The sequence below is a fragment of the Taudactylus pleione genome, unplaced genomic scaffold (assembly GCF_031769625.1).
Source record: "Taudactylus pleione unplaced genomic scaffold, aTauple2 ptg000473l, whole genome shotgun sequence".
Classification (NCBI taxonomy): Eukaryota; Metazoa; Chordata; class Amphibia; order Anura; family Myobatrachidae; genus Taudactylus; species Taudactylus pleione.
This window is the reverse complement of record NW_028284875.1, coordinates 7,289,012-7,297,133: the sequence shown is the minus strand read 5'-3', so window position 1 is coordinate 7,297,133 and position 8,122 is coordinate 7,289,012. Positions and strand designations below refer to the sequence as shown.

Below are 8,122 nucleotides of genomic sequence, written 5' to 3'. Positions count from 1 at the left end.
TTTAGTTGAGTGATTTTAGCATCGAGTTGACTAAGTAAATTAACTTGGTTTATTAATTTTAAATTAGTTACTTTTTAAATCCACTAAACTACTGCACCCAATACTAAAGTACCTAATAAAAGTAATATTCTAATCATAAGGTAATCAATTATATTGTGCATTTGTGTTATTGAACAGTTTTATGTATCCATAGGTGTATATTGCAATGAATTCATGCCATTGTTGTACAGTACAATATTATCAAAATTGTAAAATAATTCCTGTTTATTTATCTTAAATAATATTTGGTATAGATATATGTAACTTTAATGTTGCATAGGGAAAATATACACTATAATACCAAAAAGTGCAGTATCTTTAATTAAAAATAAGTTAAATCTCAGTTGTGCTCTATATTTAAAGGTAAACATTGTTTTTTTGGTCTGTAGCACCTAAATTGTCAGTAAAGTCAGTGTCCAAAGAAATATAAAAGGCAGAAAATTACCCTTTTGATGACATGGATGAAAGGACTTCAAGAAACCCATCAGCAATTGCAATAGAAATTGTTATTTTGTAGCCACTCTGATATTAAATTGCAATTAAAACTTAATAGGTATGTTTTGGTATATATGGATTTTCTGCAATACCATTAAGACAGTCACCTGCATTGAAAAAAAGCATAACTTCTAGAATGAGAATGAGCAACAAAGGAACATGCATCCTAGATGGGACTTTAAGCCACTGTCCCAGGTGATAGTAAACTTTTCAGGAAACTAATCCACAATGTCATTAGGATGAATGTCTGCTTTTAGATACTGGGCCATAATTTTGCAAGCTGAACAGTACCTGATTGTTAAGCAGATAAAAGTTTCTGGTGGAGCCATTTGAGCAGTATGAAGCAAGAATAAAAGGAACATCTTCAAAATCATTTTAATGAAATAAATCCTATCACCCAAGATGGGACTTGAAGCCACAATCCCTGGCTTAGGAGGCCAGTGCCTTATCCATTAGGCCACTGGGGCTTAGTATCGTCTTTGTGTGAAACTGAGTTTTTCATTAGTATAATCATTAATTGTTGCGATATAGGAAAGCCATTTATTTGTGTTCTTTGCTTTACAAATCCCAGCATGAAATGTGATTGTACTAACCAGACCAAATAGTGTGGACCCTCATGTTACATTGCAGCAAAACAGATTGATGCAACTCTTTTACCAATAAATAGGTAGTCTTTTGCATTCCATTTTGTTGACTAACTAAAGTAATGTTTACAGTGCATATGAACCAAAGCAGCTGTGTGTACTGGTACCTTAAAAACAGTCATGTTTGTGTTTTTTTTCTGCCTTCATATCAGGATGTTCAGGTAGCAGATGATAATCAATAACTGATGACATTAGTAAAAAAATTACATTTGCTCCAGGTGAGGCTTGAACTCACAACCTCGGCATTGCTCAACAGACACTGCCTCATAAGTACCGCGCGCTGACCGATAGCGCCACAGGAGCGCATGGTCAAAGTGCATTATTTTCAGTTGAGTGATTTTAGCATCGAGTTGACTAAGTAAATTAACTTGGTTTATTAATTTTAAATTAGTTACTTTTTAAATCAACTAAACTACTGCACCCAATACTAAAGTACCTAATAAAAGTAATATTCTAATCATAAGGTAATCAATTATATTGTGCATTTGTGTTATTGCCCAGTTTTATGTATCCATAGGTGTATATTGCAATGAATTCATGCCATTGTTGTATAGTTCAATATTATCAAAATTGTAAAATAATTCCTGTTTATTTATCTTAAATAATATTTGCTATAGATATTTGTAACTTTAATGTTGCATAGGGAAAATATACACTATAATACCAAAAAGTGCAGAATCTTTAATTAAAAATAAGTTAAATCTCACTTGTGCTCTATATTTAAAGGTAAACATTGTTTTTTTGGTCTGTAGCACCTAAATTGTCAGTAAAGTCAGTGTCCAAAGAAATATAAAAGGCAGAAAATTACCCTTTTGATAACATGGATGAAAGGACTTCAAGAAACCCATCAGCAATTGCAATAGAAATTGTTATTTTGTAGCCACTCTGATATTAAATTGCAATTAAAACTTAATAGGTATGTTTTGGTATATATGGATTTTCTGCAATACCATTAAGACAGTCACCTGCATTGAAAAAAAGCATAACTTCTAGGATGAGAATGAGCAACAAAGGAACATGCATCCTAGATGGGACTTTAAGCCACTGTCCCAGGTGATAGTAAACTTTTCAGGAAACTAATCCACAATGTCATTAGGATGAATGTCTGCTTTTAGATACTGGGCCATAATTTTGCAAGCTGAACAGTACCGGATTGTTAAGCAGATAAAAGTTTCTGGTGGAGCCATTTGAGCAGTATGAAGCAAGAATAAAAGGAACATCTTCAAAATCATTTTAATGAAATAAATCCTATCACCCAAGATGGGACTTGAAGCCACAATCCCTGGCTTAGGAGGCCAGTGCCTTATCCATTAGGCCACTGGGGCTTAGTATCGTCTTTGTGTGAAACTGAGTTTTTCATTAGTATAATCATTAATTGTTGCGATATAGGAAAGCCATTTATTTGTGTTCTTTGCTTTACAAATCCCAGCATGAAATGTGATTGTACTAACCAGACCAAATAGTGTGGACCCTCATGTTACATTGCAGCAAAACAGATTGATGCAACTCTTTTACCAATAAATAGGTAGTCTTTTGCATTCCATTTTGTTGACTAACTAAAGTAATGTTTACAGTGCATATGAACCAAAGCAGCTGTGTGTACTGGTACCTTAAAAACAGTCATGTTTGTGTTTTTTTTCTGCCTTCATATCAGGATGTTCAGGTAGCAGATGATAATCAATAACTGATGACATTAGTAAAAAAATTACATTTGCTCCAGGTGAGGATTGAACTCACAACCTCGGCATTGCTCAACAGACACTGCCTCATAAGTACCGCGCGCTGACCGATAGCGCCACAGGAGCGCATGGTCAAAGTGCATTATTTTCAGTTGAGTGATTTTAGCATCGAGTTGACTAAGTAAATTAACTTGGTTTATTAATTTTAAATTAGTTACTTTTTAAATCAACTAAACTACTGCACCCAATACTAAAGTACCTAATAAAAGTAATATTCTAATCATAAGGTAATCAATTATATTGTGCATTTGTGTTATTGCCCAGTTTTATGTATCCATAGGTGTATATTGCAATGAATTCATGCCATTGTTGTATAGTTCAATATTATCAAAATTGTAAAATAATTCCTGTTTATTTATCTTAAATAATATTTGCTATAGATATTTGTAACTTTAATGTTGCATAGGGAAAATATACACTATAATACCAAAAAGTGCAGAATCTTTAATTAAAAATAAGTTAAATCTCACTTGTGCTCTATATTTAAAGGTAAACATTGTTTTTTTGGTCTGTAGCACCTAAATTGTCAGTAAAGTCAGTGTCCAAAGAAATATAAAAGGCAGAAAATTACCCTTTTGATAACATGGATGAAAGGACTTCAAGAAACCCATCAGCAATTGCAATAGAAATTGTTATTTTGTAGCCACTCTGATATTAAATTGCAATTAAAACTTAATAGGTATGTTTTGGTATATATGGATTTTCTGCAATACCATTAAGACAGTCACCTGCATTGAAAAAAAGCATAACTTCTAGGATGAGAATGAGCAACAAAGGAACATGCATCCTAGATGGGACTTTAAGCCACTGTCCCAGGTGATAGTAAACTTTTCAGGAAACTAATCCACAATGTCATTAGGATGAATGTCTGCTTTTAGATACTGGGCCATAATTTTGCAAGCTGAACAGTACCGGATTGTTAAGCAGATAAAAGTTTCTGGTGGAGCCATTTGTGCAGTATGAAGCAAGAATAAAAGGAACATCTCCAAAATCACTTTAATGAAATAAATCCTATCACCCAAGATGGGACTTGAACCCACAATCCCTGTTTTAGGAGGCCAGTGCCTTATCTATTAGGCCACTGGGACTTAGCAACATCTTTGTATGAAACTGATTTTTTCATTAGTATAATCATCAATTGTTGCGATATAGGAAAGCCGTTTATTTGTGTTATTTGTTTTACAAATCCCAGCATGAAATGTGATTGTACTATCCAGCCCTAATAGTGTGGACCCTCATGTTACATTGCAGCAAAACAGATTGATGCAACTCTTTTACCAATAAAGAGGTAGTCTTTTGCATTCCTTTTTGTTGACTAACTAAAGTAATGTTTACAGTGCATATGAACCAAAGCAGCTGTGTGTACTGGTACCTTAAAAACAGTCATGTTTGTGTTTTTTTTCTGCCTTCATATCAGGATGTTCAGGTAGCAGATGATAATCAATAACTGATGACATTAGTAAAAAAATTACATTTGCTCCAGGTGAGGCTTGAACTCACAACCTCGGCATTGCTCAACAGACACTGCCTTATAAGTACCGCGCGCTGATCGATAGCGCCACAGGAGCGCATGGTCAAAGTGCATTATTTTTAGTTGAGTGATTTTAGCATCGAGTTGACTAAGTAAATTAACTTGGTTTATTAATTTTAAATTAGTTACTTTTTAAATCCACTAAACTACTGCACCCAATACTAAAGTACCTAATAAAAGTAATATTCTAATCATAAGGTAATCAATTATATTGTGCATTTGTGTTATTGCCCAGTTTTATGTATCCATAGGTGTATATTGCAATGAATTCATGCCATTGTTGTACAGTTCAATATTATCAAAATTGTAAAATAATTCCTGTTTATTTATCTTACATTAATATTTGGTATAGATATATGTAACTTTAATGTTGCATAAGGAAAATATACACTATATTACCAAAAAATGCAGTATCTTTAAATAAAAATAAGTTAAATCTCACTTGTGCTCTATATTTAAAGGTAAACATTGTTTTTTTGTCTGTAGCACCTAAATTGTCAATAAAGTCAGTGTCCAAAGAAATATAAAAAGCAGAAAATTACCCTTTTGAAGACAAGGATGAAAGAACTTCAAGAAACCCATCAGCAATTGCAATAGACATTGTTATTTTGTAGCCACTCTGATATTAAATTGCAATTAAAACTTAATAGGTATGTTTTGGTATATATGGATTTTCTGCAATACCATTAAGACAGTCACCTGCATTGAAAAAAATCATAACTTCTAGCATGAGAATGAGCAACAAAGGAACATGCATCCTAGATGGGACTTGAAGCCACTGTCCCAGGTGATAGTAAACTTAACTGGAAACTAATCCACAATGTCATTAGGATAAATGTCTGCTTTTAGATACTGGGCCATAATTTTGCAAGCTGAACAGTACCGGATTGTTAAGCAGATAAAAGATTCTGGTGGAGCCATTTGTGCAGTATGAAGCAAGAATAAAAGGAACATCTCCAAAATCATTTTAATGAAATAAATCCTATCACCCAAGATGGGACTTGAACCCACAAACCCTGGCTTAGGAGCCCAGTGCCTTATCCATTAGGCCACTGGGGCTTAGTATCGTCTTTGTGTGAAACTGAGTTTTTCATTAGTATAATCATTAATTGTTGCGATATAGGAAAGCCATTTATTTGTGTTCTTTGCTTTACAAATCCCAGCATGAAATGTGATTGTACTAACCAGACCAAATAGTGTGGACCCTCATGTTACATTGCAGCAAAACAGATTGATGCAACTCTTTTACCAATAAATAGGTAGTCTTTTGCATTCCATTTTGTTGACTAACTAAAGTAATGTTTACAGTGCATATGAACCAAAGCAGCTGTGTGTACTGGTACCTTAAAAACAGTCATGTTTGTGTTTTTTTTCTGCCTTCATATCAGGATGTTCAGGTAGCAGATGATAATCAATAACTGATGACATTAGTAAAAAAATTACATTTGCTCCAGGTGAGGCTTGAACTCACAACCTCGGCATTGCTCAACAGACACTGCCTCATAAGTACCGCACGCTGAACGATAGCGCCACAGGAGCGCATGGTCAAAGTGCATTATTTTCAGTTGAGTGATTTTAGCATCGAGTTGACTAAGTAAATTAACTTGGTTTATTAATTTTAAATTAGTTACTTTTTAAATCAACTAAACTACTGCACCCAATACTAAAGTACCTAATAAAAGTAATATTCTAATCATAAGGTAATCAATTATATTGTGCATTTGTGTTATTGCCCAGTTTTATGTATCCATAGGTGTATATTGCAATGAATTCATGCCATTGTTGTATAGTTCAATATTATCAAAATTGTAAAATAATTCCTGTTTATTTATCTTAAATAATATTTGCTATAGATATTTGTAACTTTAATGTTGCATAGGGAAAATATACACTATAATACCAAAAAGTGCAGAATCTTTAATTAAAAATAAGTTAAATCTCACTTGTGCTCTATATTTAAAGGTAAACATTGTTTTTTTGGTCTGTAGCACCTAAATTGTCAGTAAAGTCAGTGTCCAAAGAAATATAAAAGGCAGAAAATTACCCTTTTGATAACATGGATGAAAGGACTTCAAGAAACCCATCAGCAATTGCAATAGAAATTGTTATTTTGTAGCCACTCTGATATTAAATTGCAATTAAAACTTAATAGGTATGTTTTGGTATATATGGATTTTCTGCAATACCATTAAGACAGTCACCTGCATTGAAAAAAAGCATAACTTCTAGGATGAGAATGAGCAACAAAGGAACATGCATCCTAGATGGGACTTTAAGCCACTGTCCCAGGTGATAGTAAACTTTTCAGGAAACTAATCCACAATGTCATTAGGATGAATGTCTGCTTTTAGATACTGGGCCATAATTTTGCAAGCTGAACAGTACCGGATTGTTAAGCAGATAAAAGTTTCTGGTGGAGCCATTTGTGCAGTATGAAGCAAGAATAAAAGGAACATCTCCAAAATCACTTTAATGAAATAAATCCTATCACCCAAGATGGGACTTGAACCCACAATCCCTGTTTTAGGAGGCCAGTGCCTTATCTATTAGGCCACTGGGACTTAGCAACATCTTTGTATGAAACTGATTTTTTCATTAGTATAATCATCAATTGTTGCGATATAGGAAAGCCGTTTATTTGTGTTATTTGTTTTACAAATCCCAGCATGAAATGTGATTGTACTATCCAGCCCTAATAGTGTGGACCCTCATGTTACATTGCAGCAAAACAGATTGATGCAACTCTTTTACCAATAAAGAGGTAGTCTTTTGCATTCCATTTTGTTGACTAACTAAAGTAATGTTTACAGTGCATATGAACCAAAGCAGCTGTGTGTACTGGTACCTTAAAAACAGTCATGTTTGTGTTTTTTTTCTGCCTTCATATCAGGATGTTCAGGTAGCAGATGATAATCAATAACTGATGACATTAGTAAAAAAATTACATTTGCTCCAGGTGAGGCTTGAACTCACAACCTCGGCATTGCTCAACAGACACTGCCTTATAAGTACCGCGCGCTGATCGATAGCGCCACAGGAGCGCATGGTCAAAGTGCATTATTTTTAGTTGAGTGATTTTAGCATCGAGTTGACTAAGTAAATTAACTTGGTTTATTAATTTTAAATTAGTTACTTTTTAAATCCACTAAACTACTGCACCCAATACTAAAGTACCTAATAAAAGTAATATTCTAATCATAAGGTAATCAATTATATTGTGCATTTGTGTTATTGCCCAGTTTTATGTATCCATAGGTGTATATTGCAATGAATTCATGCCATTGTTGTATAGTTCAATATTATCAAAATTGTAAAATAATTCCTGTTTATTTATCTTAAATAATATTTGCTATAGATATTTGTAACTTTAATGTTGCATAGGGAAAATATACACTATAATACCAAAAAGTGCAGAATCTTTAATTAAAAATAAGTTAAATCTCACTTGTGCTCTATATTTAAAGGTAAACATTGTTTTTTTGGTCTGTAGCACCTAAATTGTCAGTAAAGTCAGTGTCCAAAGAAATATAAAAGGCAGAAAATTACCCTTTTGATAACATGGATGAAAGGACTTCAAGAAACCCATCAGCAATTGCAATAGAAATTGTTATTTTGTAGCCACTCTGATATTAAATTGCAATTAAAACTTAATAGGTATGTTTTGGTATATATGG

At 33.3% G+C, this 8,122-nt stretch overlaps 2 non-coding genes across 2 annotated transcripts; both read right to left on the bottom strand.

The window, feature by feature from the left end:
- Window positions 1-1,388: 1,388 nt before the first annotated feature.
- TRNAI-UAU (transfer RNA isoleucine (anticodon UAU)) lies at window positions 1,389-1,481 on the bottom strand. Its single transcript is given in 2 exon segments — window positions 1,389-1,424; window positions 1,444-1,481. It is a non-coding gene; the product is annotated as a tRNA-Ile (tRNA).
- A 1,409-nt stretch (window positions 1,482-2,890) lies between these two features.
- On the bottom strand, window positions 2,891-2,983 carry TRNAI-UAU (transfer RNA isoleucine (anticodon UAU)). Its single transcript is given in 2 exon segments — window positions 2,891-2,926; window positions 2,946-2,983. It is a non-coding gene; the product is annotated as a tRNA-Ile (tRNA).
- Between the last annotated feature and the right edge of the window lie 5,139 nt (window positions 2,984-8,122).